The sequence below is a fragment of the Podarcis liolepis genome, assembly GCF_965112155.1.
Source record: "Podarcis liolepis genome assembly, chromosome: 15".
NCBI lineage: Eukaryota > Metazoa > Chordata > Lepidosauria > Squamata > Lacertidae > Podarcis > Podarcis liolepis.
The window spans coordinates 31,358,716-31,372,786 of record NC_139566.1 but is presented as its reverse complement, the minus strand read 5'-3'; the positions used below and the strand labels follow the sequence as shown (position 1 = coordinate 31,372,786).

The 14,071-nt window shown below is 46.8% G+C and overlaps 1 protein-coding gene and 1 long non-coding RNA gene across 2 annotated transcripts in view; both read left to right on the top strand.

The window, feature by feature from the left end:
- The window catches only part of HIC2 (HIC ZBTB transcriptional repressor 2), a 154,806-nt gene extending 146,411 nt beyond the window's left edge, over positions 1–8,395 (top strand). Inside the window, exon 5 of the transcript XR_014519918.1 lies at positions 8,051–8,395. The gene's annotated coding sequence lies outside the window, so the exon portion shown is untranslated. The remainder of the gene's footprint in view (positions 1–8,050) is intronic.
- Positions 1–14,071, top strand: part of LOC310695126 — a 277,420-nt gene that overhangs the window by 212,413 nt on the left and 50,936 nt on the right. The window lies entirely within an intron of this gene.

The following is a 14,071-nucleotide window of genomic DNA, read 5'->3' as shown; positions in this document are numbered from 1 at the left end:
TTCAATGGAAGGCTAAAGTGATACAAAGCTTTTTTGGAGGAGGGGGGAAGGCAGCTAAGAGGGAACATAGTAGGATTATTTAATATGTTGGTCATCCTGTCTGGACAAAGCCCAGATCCCGAACTTAATTGGAACAATCCAGGGACTCAAGCTATATTAGTCAAAAAAGCAAAAAATTGAATGCAAGACTAGATGGCGCCAGACAGCAGAAGATTTTTGTATGTTATTTTCCATAGGGGTTCCCCCCCATCTTTTGTTATAACGGTCCAATTTCTGACTTATTTATAGTGTTTTTTCCAATGTGTGTAGTTCCACCCCAGGTTGTATACTGAGCATGTCAAGGCAGCTCTGGATTCCTTTTCACTGAAGTGACCTGGAGACATTAAGAGAGGAAGGGGAGGATATTAAATGTGACCTCTGTTACGGGGGAAGATGGAGGCAAAGAGTCTTTCCTGCATTGTCTCCCCACCACTGTTGGACCTTAGGTCTGTGCAACATCCCTGATTTAGGGCCCAAATCAGGTCAAACCCAATCTGGATCATCAAAGAGCTGGGGAGGGGGGACACTTTATATACACCTTTTCCCATTTCCCCTAGTACTGTATTTAAAAGACAATGCCAGCTGCCTCAAGAACTTCAGTTTGTAGGTGCGGTAGAAACACTCCAAATCAATAAACTGTTCCCGAAGCTTTGCTTACCACTGCTCATGCCCTCCAACATTTCTACAATTAAAATAGGGATGTCCTAACCATACCCTAAAAGGGGCGCAGTTGCTCGGTCCCTGCTCTTGCCAACCTAGCAGTTCGAAAGCACGTCAAAGTCCAAGTAGATAAATAGGTACCATTCCAGCGGGAAGGTAAACGGTGTTTCCGTGCGCTGCTCTGGTTTGCCAGAAGTGGCTTAGTCATGCTGGCCACATGACCCGGAAGCTGTACGCCGGCTCCCTCGGTCAATAAAGCGAGATGAGTGCCGCAACCCCAGAGTCGGCCACGACTGGACCTAATGGTCAGGGGTCCCTTTACCTTTACCTTTACCTTTAACCATACCCTCCCACATTTGCTCATGAAAACAGGGGCGTCCTAAGGAAAAGTGCAACATTCCAGGATCAAATCAGAAACCGGGACAGCTTCTTTAAATCTGAGACTATCTCTGGAAAATAGGGACACTTGGATGATCCCACATAATGGTCTTACAGTGTCGGGGAGGACTCTTCCTTTAAAATGTGGCAGGTCAGCCTTGGAGCTTGTCAGAGCCCTCCTGCCCATTCTGCTGAGTGGGTCCCTGGGCCCACTGAGCATCTAACTACACCTTGCTTCACTGTTTCCAGGGGTAATGCCCCCCCAACCAACTATCTCCACTGGGTTTGCTGCTTCCCAAACCAGAGCAGCTCCCGTCATATATTCCCCACTTACATTCCCTAAAAGGGCATAAGATCCAAGCCTAATATTTAGAGATGGTTTCCTGTGTTCCTGTGTTGTAATGCTGGTTAGATGCACTCCCCCCCCCCCCGCTTCACTTCCAGCCCAGCTGTGTGTAACAATCCTTGACATGCTGCCATGCATCCCCCTGCCTCTTTAAATTCATCCGCTTCCCTTCCTCCCCCCTCCCCCCAAAGCATCCGCAAGGCTGACTATATTTTAAAGTGACCGACTGCAGGAGCTTTGAATTTAGTCTGTTTCGCCGCCCACCCCCCTTCCTGGCAGGTTGCAAAGTCAGCAGCCCTGGTTTAGAAAATCAACTTTATATGTCCTTGGAGATGTGCTTCACCCAACAAGGTTAAAGAGAAGGACAGTGAGGAATGGGGCAGAGAGGGGAGAGGGATGAAAAGCTGCTGGGGAAGGGAGAAGGAAGGTGTTTGGCTGAGGCCAGGCACCCTGGTTACCCCTCTGTAGGTGTCTCTGCATGTATTTGTTTAATTTGATTTATAATAATAGTCATATACAGTGGTACCTCAGGTTACATACGCTTCACGTTACATATGCTTCAGGTTACAGACTCCGCTAACCCAGAAATAGTACCTTGGGTTAAGAACTTTGCCCCAGGATGAGAACAGAAATCGCACGGCGGCAGCGGGAGGCCCCATTAGCTAAAGTGGTGCTTCAGGTTAAGAACACTGTCAGGTTAAGAACGGACCTCCGGAACGAATTAAGTACGTAACCAGAGGTACCACTGTATTCATAAAAGATATCAGAGTGGTTTATGGCCAGAAACAGCAATGTTTCCAAGTACCAGTTGCTGGAATCCACAGGGGAAAGAAGATTGCTCTTCTGCTCAGCTCCCTGAAGCTAAGCATATTCCCACAGGCATCTGGTTGGGCACTGTGAGAACAGGACGCTGGACAAGATGAGCCACTGGCCTTATGTTCTTATACAACTATTGTACACAAAGCCACACAAAACAAAGGTTAAAAACAGAAATCCACTAACGCACACACCCCCGGTCTAAAATTACCTGACTGTTTCACTGGGATACCTAGGGTGCTGTATTGATTGAATCCTGCTGTGAGTAGACCCATGGAAATCTATGCTCTTCATCTACTCAGGATCGTTTCTTTCAGTGGGACTGCTCTGATTATGAATGGCATTGGAGGTCACCCATGGCTTGCTACCCTGCAGGCAAGGCACTCTTCTCACACAAATGATAACCATCACAAAAATAATAAGGCTGCAAACCTTCCATTGTGTGCTGCTAGCCTTGATGGCTGCGCTCTGCATCCATGGTCAGAGGCTGCAATGCTCCTGAATGCCAGTTGCTGGAAACCCCAGCAGGGGACAGTGGCATAGCATGGGTTGACAGCGACCGGGGCAAGGCAGGTATTGCACCCCCTGACCTGTGAACCGTGTTCTGTGCTTGCCCCATGGAAGGTGCTAATAGGAGCGGCCAGGGGCTGCCTCTCCACCCCCCCCGAGAAACTGCCTCACAGGCAGGGCTGCTCTGCCTAATAGGCCTCACCGCCGCTGCCCTCACAAACTGCGGTACGCTCGCACGACCACCCTTTGTCCTTCCTGTGCATTCACCTGCATATTTTGCCTTCACTTTGGCATTGCTTCAATGGGGGCTGCATGCAGTGGGGATGAGAAGGAGGGAAACGGATGGCGTACGCATGCACATTCAACTGCCTACTGGCGTCCGTGTCACCCAAGCGATCGCAGCTGCAGAGATATGAAAAGAAGAGTCGTTCCATTTGTCACTTCCTGGTTCGCATGGAAAAGCCGTTTTCGACAGAGTCTGGCACAGCTGCACTGAGACAGCAAGCAGTGTAGAAATTTTGTGCCCCTAAGAATTTTGTGTCCAGGGCAATTGCCCCTGTCCCCCCCCCCCCACGCTATGCCACTGCAAGGTGAGAGTGCTCTGGTGCTCAGATGCTTCCCACAGACATCTGGTTGGCCGCTGTGAGAACAGGATGCTAGACTACATGGGCAGCAGGCTCTTCTTATGTTCTTGAAAATTGAATTCTTATGAAAATCAGAAATAAATATGCTGAAGATCAATAGGAGTGGGCAGCTTCCCTAAGATGCACTGGGTCCTTTATTACTTGGGGAGGTTTTACTCTGACCTAGTCAAGGGAACAAATCCTTACTACAGGCGCCTCCAGACCTACTATTTATTGGTTAGATTGCACCTGGTCCCTATTGAGCAGTCATTCAAAATTGTTTGTGGGGAGGTGATATGAGAATGAACATTCCGCTTGGTTTACTTGCGGAGTGTTTATATGCCTTCGCGATAATCACTCACACATTCTGCAATTTTCAGTGCATTTCCCCCCATCCCTTTCCTATCTGGTATGCTGCAGACCTAGACTTCTCAGCATGTGTGTGGATCACTCTTGCAAAATACCGACAGTCTGGAGGCTTCTTCAAAAGCTCTCTGCACCCTGGTATGTGGTTCCAGCCTCAAAGGCCACGAAACACGACAATTCCCACCCCCATTTTCTAGACGTTAGAATGGTGCTGTCGTTTGCAGAACCATCTTCTCCCTACCCCTCTGTTCCTGATTTTTCTTTTTTTTTCATTGTCTTTTACTGCGTAAGCATTTCACAAAGGGCTAAAGCGCGCCAGTCACTTGGCATTGGAATGTCAGCTGTTTTAAAGAGAGCCTATTTACTACCCTTGCCATTTCATCCCAGACCTTTTTTCTCTCTTCCCCAGCCCCGTTTTTTCCGTGATCTATAGCACACCGGGGCTTGCTTTCTTCCTTAGACCTGTTTAGTTTCAATGTGTCTAGCCTGTGTGCGTATGAAGTGTGGCATTCTTGCCCTCCATCCTTTGATGGACCCCTTCCCCTCCACCAGCCCATATCAGATAAATCTCTCTTCCCCCAAGGCTCCTGGGCTTGGCCTTGCTGGTATTTTTCCTTTCCTGTTGAGCAACGTCCAGTGACTTCTCCACCTCCTCCTCCTCACAGTCACATCTTTTTACAATCCACATTTTACAATCCTCTTTGGTATACGGTTCTCCATCCCACTTGCCCGCCCGCCAGTTCCCGGCATCGGCATGAGGTCACGGTTGGCTCGCGGGTGTCACACGATGTCTTCAAAGATGCTTTTTGGAACGGGTTCCTCTTTGGGGATTAAGGCCGCAGATGGAGCCTTATCGACATTCCACTGTTCGAATCGGCACGAGGGGGAAGAGCAACAGGCCCCTGTGATGGGTCTTGGGCGTGGCGGGGAACATCCAAAGGGAGATAATATGGAATTTGGCTGAGCTGGTGGTTTAAATGAGTGTCAGAAGGGAGCTAAAAGTTGTGCCAGTGGGACAGAGGCAAGGAATGCATCAGAGCCCGGAAGGGTGCTGATTTCTGGTGAGGTCCCATCCCAAACAGAAAGCCTTTTCTCGCGCTTCCTGTCTAGGAGTGTTTCAGGGATGAGCCAAAGAGAACTCTGCCATCCCAGAGCCCAAGAATACCCCACTTCTCTAAGCTACATTTCTGCAACTCCTCATGTGGGTGCAAGCTTCCTTATAGAGTCAGGCGATGGGGCCATCTGCCTCAGAATTATCTACACCAGGGGTCTGCAACCTTTAAGACAAAAAGAGCCACTTGGACCCGTTTCCGAAGAAAAAAACACCTGGGAGCCGCAAAACCATTGCAACATTTAAAGCATGCACGCCGCTGCCCTCCGATCGGACAGCGGGCGGGAAGGTGACGTCGGGACGGTGCGTGACTAACGCACGCACTGCCCCCATGCGACGTCACAGCCAGTACAGCGCCCGCCACAGTGGGGAGTGTCGGGGCGCACAATGCGCCACCTCCCCTCGCTAGTATCCGCCCCGGAGCCGCGGCAAAGGTGTAAAAGAGCCACATGTGGCTCCGGAGCTGCGGGTTGCAGACCCCTGGTCTACACAGATCAGCAGCAGCTTCTCAGGTTTTCAAGCCTGGGCGATACAGTCGTACCTTGGAAGTCGATCAGAATCCGTTCCAGAAATCCGTTCAACTTCCAGAACGTTTGACTTCCAAAATGTGGCTTCTGATTGGTTGCAGGAAGTCCACATCATGGTAATGGTTTCCTAATATTCAACATTATTATTATTATTATTATTATTATTATTATTATTATTATTATTATTATATTATTATTATTATTATTATTATTATTATTATTATATTATTATTATTATTATTAATAATAATATACCACCTTATACCTGGAGGTCTCGGGGTGGTTCACAGAACAAGATCAACATAAAACACTACAATATATATAATCAAAATAAAAGCAACAACCCAATAACACCCACACACCCACACAAAAAGGAGGCACATTTTAAAGGGCATAGGATGTAAATCAGGTCAACCAAAGGCCTGGTTAAAAAGGAACATTTTTGCTTGGCACCTAAAGGTGTATAATGAAGGTGTCAGGCAAACTTCCCTGGGGAGAGCATTCCACAGACAGGGAGCCACTGCAGAGAAGGCCCCGTTCTCATGTTGCCACCCTCCGCATGAATCGAGGAGGAGGCGGCACACGAAGGAGGGCCTCAGAAGATGATCTCAGGGTCTGGGTAGGTTCATATGGTCCTGAGCGGTTTAAGGCTTTACAGGGGAAAACCAGCATTTTGAACATGGCAGTATATCACGAATCATGATGTATGCGCGTGTAAAAAAATTGTGATATGGGGGAAACCATGAAGCCAGTTACCTCTCCTCTCATTATTCCTTCTGCCCCTGTTGCTCTGTACTTTAACATTTTTAACAATATGTTATAGGTAAGTAAAATTCTATCAGTTTTAGACCCCTAAGTAGCAGGTTCCGGGGCATTATCCCATTCACTTCTACATAGTTACATCCTTATTTCAGACATCGTGATATATTGATATATCGTGATGTTTAGTTGTGGGTATGTCCCAGTGCTGAAGGCCATACATCGCTCCGCTCTAACAGACATCATGATAGATAATTTGAAACACAGCAAGGAGGTTGCATTCCCTCACCGCATCTCAAGTTGGCCATGGGAGAGGGTTAGGTCTGTGAGCAAAAGAAGAGGCTTTCAGGTCAGAGAGCGCTTTTCCAGGTATCCACACATTTCATGCCCACATCACCATCGCCTCTTGTTTTGGAAATTAGGAACCGTTTCCCGAGACGTTTGTGGTCACCGGAGGCTCTGTGCCGAATTCAATTGTTTTGTTTGACTGGCAGTGGCTGGTGGCCAGAGGCAGCTGCTCCCCTTCTCCACCCCCGCAGCCAGAGGCCAACACGGAGGAATTGCACAACACAAACTTGATCTGTATTTTCCACTGTTTTTTGCCTGGCAAAACAGTCTTCCTCCTCCCCCTCCCCTTTCCCCCTTTTCTCCTCCGTACAGCTGTTTTCCATCTATGTTCAGGAAACATACATCTTTTTTCTTTCCTTTTTTTAAAAAATAAAACCCCTCTCTCCCTCTGTTTTGTGCCTCTTGGGTCCCGCTTTATGAGAAAAATCTCATCCAGGATGTTGGGGGGTGGGGAGATTGGCGGGGTGCGGCGGGGGCAGTCTATGCCACGAGGAAGTAGCTGCGAAATAACTTTAGGTTCCTGGAGGCGATGATGCCAAGGGGCTGCCTCTATCCGCAAAGGCCCAGGTGAGCCAGAGGTCACAAAAGCTCCGGTGCAGAGCAACGGTCTGTTAGGATGCTGGAAGGCCAATGGCATGCAGGCGTCCGCCTTCTCCCTGCTGTTTCCCCTCCAAGCTATCTTTCGACAGCATCCCATCTCGTGTGGAGCAAATGGTGTGCGTTTTCTCTCTCCTTCCCCCAAACTTTCCCAAGCTGTAAAACTCTGTGGGAAGGACAAGAGCTCAAGGCAAGACGTAATCACTTGTGCTATCTGCAAAGGCCTTGCCCATCTGGACTGCTTCCTCCTGATAGGTGGTCAAGCTGGGTCTAGGCTCTGTAGGGGTGTGTGAGTCTGTCAATGGAAGGTCGGAAGATTCAGGAGAGATACGGTAAATAAAAGGACTTATTCACACAGAGCTGTAATAAACAAAATCTGCCCTTATTCCCTTATGGGGGACACGAGAGCCCTTATAGAGTCCGTTGTAGGTTCTCCATCGGTAGGAGAAAATAACAGAGGCCAACCAGAGAATATTGAGAAGCAAAGCAGCTAGTAAGCCTGATCTTTATTGAACTGTTGCAACAGGGTGCTCCCTTCACACGCAGAAGGAAGAGGAGGACCCAGAACCAAGGTGTACCTGCCCTTACATGGACATTTTAAATTGCCTTCCCTGGAGCTCAAGACCACCCACCCCCCGCAAACGTCATACCTACATCACAGAAAAGGTGGTCTACAACAGAAATTTGAATGTTGTTGTTTTTCCTATCTGTCAAAGATAATGCCTTATCTGATTGCCTTTCCCAGTAGTCTGGCCATTCCTTTGAGATGGCGATTTCCCAATTCCTGAGACAGTGGGAAGGTTCCCTCACCCCCTCCCTCCTTGCAGAGAAAACATTTGGTCAGTTTGGGAGTCAAAATGGTTTCAGGATGGTCTTCCTGTGCTGCTCCAGACATGTGGTCCACATATCTATGTACGTGCTTGGTTGGTACATTTATTATATATATATAACCTTAAATTTTTTATTTCAGAGCATAGTTAAACCACAGAACTCACTCCCACAGGAGGCAGAGGGAGGAGAGGAGAGGGCTGTCAAAGGCTACTAACCGTGATGCACAGTTGGACGCAGCAATGCTTCTGGATCCCAGTTGCTGGAAACCACACAAATCTGGGGTTAAATCCTGCTCGCTGGCTTCCCACAGTCATCTGGTTGGCCCCTGTGACAATAACATGCTGAACGAGACGGGCCATTGGCCTGCTCCACAAGACTTTTCTGAACTCAGTTTCTCAATTTTCTAATATTAAGTTGAGTTCTCCAATCAATTGCATTCTTAAAATACTCAAGAACGTTTGTCAGTATTTTAGTGTGGCTTTTTTCCCAAATAAACACATTTTTTGCATGTGGTTTTGACTGATCTGCACACTTTTGCAAGTGAATTTCAATACCTATTATCTCCCTTCCCATCTCCCCTATCCCATATCCCCTATTCCCTGTCTTGGTACTGTGCCCACATACAGACTCCATAGCTTCATTATCAGACGTTGCACCCCTACACGCCCCCCAGCCTGCTGCAGTCCTCCTTGCTTTGTTTACTATGTTCTGGATAGATTTAAAGCTCACACACTATGTTGTGACATTTTGGTTGGCTTAAGGTGGATTTTGCCTATTCTTTTCTTATTGGACAACACAACTTCTGTTTACTGTTTATTGTCTGTCTCCAATAAGATCAAAACAGATGCTGGGCATGTCACCCAGCTACAACAAAGTACAGCGCCACCTAGTGACTATACCCTAGGATGACACTATCCACACACACATTTTGTAAAACAAGGCGATTTCCAAAGTTGGATCAACCTTTCGTGGGAGTCCTAGTATTGCTTCTGTGCATACTTTGGTGTGCCTAGCCATTCCTTCAAGCCTTTGTGATCTAGGGAAGTGGTGGAGAAATGGTCTTGAGCAATGAGGTGCATGGTAAAAGGAGATGTCTGCTTACTAGACACACCGCAAGTCGGTGGTGCCATCGAGATAAGACAGTAGGGATATCTTACTTCAAAACGTGGTAAATTAAGTAATACAGATTGTAATCTGAACACATACTCATGGCCCCCAAAGTCTGTTAAGGGATGGGCAAATATATCCATGTTAGTTTCTTTCAGTTTCTCACTTTTCTCGTCTGGTTCAGCTCTCCACATTTCCACGTCAGTTTGCAGCCTTAAAAAGAAAAGGCTACTTCTGAAAACTCAGCAGTATTTTTGTGCAATGTCCATTCTCTGTACACATTTTATATGCAGTTTTGCCCAATATACACATTTATGCAAAAACAGCTTTCGGAAATGCAGTGGGTCTTTGTATGTTATCTTCAATAATAAATGGACGTATCTGCATATATCACCTTATTAGATGCATTTTTGTACCCATTACTTGGCTGGGGAACGGCACTGAAAAATTCGGAGGACAATTTTCAAAGGATGGATATGTTCTGGTTTGTGTATCCCCACCCCAGATGGTGCCAATGTGGTAAATTCGTCATCAAACATGAACAGAATTTAATTTCTTCCCCCACCCTTCGTCCAGAGTTTAAAATTTATTGTTGTTTAGTCGTGTCCGACTCTTTGTGACCTCATGGACCAGAGCACGCCAGGCCCTCCTGTCTTCCACTGCCTCCCGCAGTTTGGTCAGACTCAGTTTGGTCAGCTTCGAGAACACTGTCCAACCATCTCGTCCACTGTTGTCCCCTTCTCCTTGTGCCCTCCATCTTTCCCAACATCAGAGTCTTTTCCAGGGAGTCTTCTCTTCTCATGAGGTGGCCAAAGTATTGGAGCCTCAGCTTCAGGATCTGTCCTTCCAGTGAGCACTCAGGGCTGATTTCCTTAAGAATGGAGAGGTTTGATCTTCTTGCAGTCCATGGGACTCTCAAGAGTCTCCTCCAGCACCATAATTCAAAAGCATCAATTCTCTGGTGATCAGCTTTCTTTATGGTCCAGCTCTCACTTCCATACATCACTACTGGGAAAACCTTAGCTTTTACTATACGGACCTTTGTTGGCAAGGTGATGTCTCTGCTTCTTAAGATGTTGTCTAGGTTTGTCATTGCTTTTCTCCCAAGAAGCAGGCATCTTTTAATTTTGTGACTTCTATCACCATCTGCAATGATCATGGAGCCCAAGAAAATAAAATCTCTCACTGCCTCCATCCATGAAGGGGGAGTTTAAAATTACCTAACCGCAATTGTTCACCACAACTTACTTGCCTCCATGTTTATGCCTTTGGGCCTTCTAAACTAGGAACTGAGAACTTGTGACTTCAGCTGATGCTGGACTACAACTCCCAGCATTCCTGGCTGTTGGCTGTACAGGCTGAGCCTGATGGGAGTTGTATTCCAAAGCAGCTGGAGTGCACCAGGCTGGGAAGGCTGCCTTACTGTCTCCAGGAAACTGAGAAAATCATCAATCTGTCCCTCTAACCTGGCACCAGGTCTGATTTCTCTGCAGTTTCTTTGCCTTGAAAAATGATGAAGGAATATGCTATGTCCACACGATGCACTCAAGAGACTTTCAATGTGCATTTAAAGCACATGTCTTCTCCCTCCCCTCGCAAAGGATCCTGGGAGCTGTCGTTTGTGAAGGGCTCTGGGAACTGCGGCTCCAGTTCTCATGATTCTTTGGGGAGTGCAAGGAAATGTTCTTCAAATATATGGTGTGGATGCAACCTCAGTCGATACCCTCGCCTCTTCCCTTCCCTCGAAGGAAGTCGGGCATTGTTGCTAAACCTCTCCATTGACGGAGAAGAGCTTTTGAACGTTTGAGCAAGACCCAAGTCTCGTTTCTTCACAGGAGTGGATGTGGCTTTTGGGAGGCCGTGAAGGGGTAGCAAAAACAGGATGCTTCCTCCTGGAGCATTATGCTGGATGAAACGCGGGCTCCCTCGCCTCCGGAAAACCAGCCAGGGTGGAAACATGACAGATTACTTAATTCTTGTTTCATGCTTTGATGGAAGGAGAGACGTTTCCTAATGCACCCTCCGGGGGGATCTCACCTAACCCGGGGGGAAATAAATGCAAGCATTGCTCATTTGCGCACCTGTGTTTTGTTTGGGTTTTTCATTTCAGTGCGTTTAGAAATACCCATTGGACTGGGCTGGAAGCCGTTTTAGCAAACAGTGCTCAAACCAGCTGGACCTGCAAGCAAATGTTGTAGTGCAGACTGCTTTTGTTCTTGGATTCTAACCAACTCTGCCCTTTCCCAGGAAACTCCATTCCAGTCCCTGCCCTCCCGCAATTATCAGAGTACTGTTTTGAGGGGACAGGAGGCGGGCCGGTGTGGAGGATTCCCTGGTCCTGAATGGGGTAACCGTGCCCCTGAAGGATCAGGTGCGCAGCCTGGGAATCATTTTGGACTCACAGCTGTCCATGGAGGCACAGGTCAAATCCGTGTCCAGGGCAGCTGTTTACCAGCTCCATCTGGTACGTAGGCTGAGACCCTACCTGCCCGCGGACTGCCTTGCCAGAGTGGTGCATGCTCTGGTTATCTCTCGCTTAGACTACTGCAATGCGCTCTACATGGGGCTACCTTTGAAGGTGACCCAGAAACTACAACTAATCCAGAATGCGGCACCTAGACTGGTGACTGGGAGTGGCCGCCGAGACCATATAACACCGGTCTTGAAAGACCTACATTGGCTCCCAGTACATTTCCGAGCACAATTCAAAGTGTTGGTGCTGACCTTTAAAGACCTAAACGGCCTTGGTCCAGTATATCTGAAGGAGCGTCTCCACCCCCCATTGTTCTACCCGGACACTGAGGTCCAGCACCGAGGGCCTTCTGGCGGTTACCTCACTGCGAGAAGCCAAGTTACAGGGAACCACACAGAGGGCCTTCTTGGTAGTGGTGCCCTCCCTGTGGAACGCCCTCCCACCAGATGTCAAAGAGAACAATAACTAACAGACTTTTAGAAGACATCTGAAGGCAGCCCTGTTTAGGGAAGCTTTTAATGTTTGATGTATTGCAATATTTTAATATTTTTGGGGAAGCCGCCCAGAGTGGCTGGGGAAGCCCAGCCAGATGGGCGGGGTATAAATAAATTATTATTATTATTATTATTATTATTATTATTATTATTATTATTATTATTATTATTATTATTATTGCTTCCAAACAGGCATCTGGTTGACCAACAGTGGGCCTGATCCAGATGCATGCTGAGATGCAGAATTTTGCCGCAAAGCAAAACCTTTCGGCACAACCCCTCCTGCCTTTAAAAGGCAGCTGTGTGGACAAAATTGTTGCACAAGCAGGTGTGCAATTCATTGGGCAAGGGGGGAGAAAACATCCCTGCCTCGCTCTTGGGGAGAGAGAGAAGTGTCTGTGGAGCGTGGCCACAAGGAGACATTTGTGGGTCGCCAGATCTTTGCAGCTGTGCAATCCCATCATGTCTCTCAGGTGGAACTGACTTTATTCTTTTCAATCTGCACCTGAGCACAGCGTTTCTTTGCCAAGCCTCCAGCCGCCCGAGGTGAATTCTCTCCTCTTCCTTTTTTTCTCTTTTGCTGTCAAACTGAAAGGCTTGCTTACCCCGCCTTTCCACTCGTTTTTCTGGCTTTACTGCTCTCCCAGACGGACCTATTTCTAGGGAGGGAAGAAGGAAAGATGACGTGATGGTTGACTGTGGCAACCGCAGATGTCTCTCCATTATTCATGCATATATTTATGGCATTTCTATACAGCTTAATAATTTCTAAAGCAAGAAAACCCAAAGAAAGTGGGACAATGAAAATGTACCTGAAAACTGAGCAACTGGACCAGAAAGTCTTTTTTTATTATTATTATTTATGCTTTTCAGGTTTATACATTTCACTAATTTTACAATCATTTTAACATTTCAAAACCTGTCTTCCTTCCCCCTCTTTCTGCAGTTCCTTAAATTTATTTTTAATATTTTCTGCATATCCAAATTAACTTAATTTGCTCGTTTATACGTCTTCTTTAAATATATACTCTTATAACACCGCAGGTTATTGCAATACAGTGCAATGCCATCTTCATCTTCCGCCATTTGGGACTCAAAGCTAACTTTGGCTAAGCTTAAAACCGCAGCAAGGTTGTCCTTTTTCTCATTTCGGATCCAAGATGGTTTGGAGAAAACACACATCCAAATGTGTCATTTCATAAGAAACGACATTATAGATAAAGGACCAATTCAGATGGGAGCTAATGCCATGCGTACATCACTTCCCAAACTAGTGGTGGAGAGCCCTGGATTCAGAGTACGTGGACATGTGTACACAGACTTCATTTTAACCAGAGACTATAAAATTTGTTTGTCGACACTCTCATCCACCAAGGCTAGTTGTTTTGCCCAGGAGTGTGGTTCTGTTATAGATTTGGAGGCAATAAGCACACTTAGGGGTGAGGACCAAAGGTTTGATTAATGCACAGCAAGCATACACCTTAATGTTTTTTACACACAAGTCTAATCAAAGCTTTAGGCAGACACAACTGTCTATATCAGCACATCTCATGTGCCTTCTGCTACGGGATAACTCTAAGGCTTTTGTCCTACTACTGCTTTCTTATAAAATAATAATAATTATTGTTATTATTATTATTATTATTATTATTATTATTATTTATTCATACTCCAGCCATCTGGCTGGGTTTCCCCAGCCACTCTGGGCTGCTTCCAACAAAATATTAAAATACAGTAATCCATCAAATATTAAAAGCTTTCCTAAACAGGACTGCCTTCAGATGTCTTCTAAAAGTCTGGTAGTCGTTTATTTCCTTGACGTCTGATGGTAGGGCATTCCACAGGGCGGGTGCCACCACCGAGAAGGCCCTGTCTGGTTCCCTGTAACTTGGATTCTCGCAGTGAGGGAACCGCCAGAAGGCCCTCGGAGCTGAATCTCAGTGTCCGGGCTGAACGGTGGGGGTGGAGACGCTCCTTCAGGTATACTGAGCCGAGGCCATTTAGGGCTTGAAAGGTCAGCACCAACACATTGAATTGTGCTCGGAAACGTACTCATTCTTTTCTGTTATTCATTACAACGTGCTGT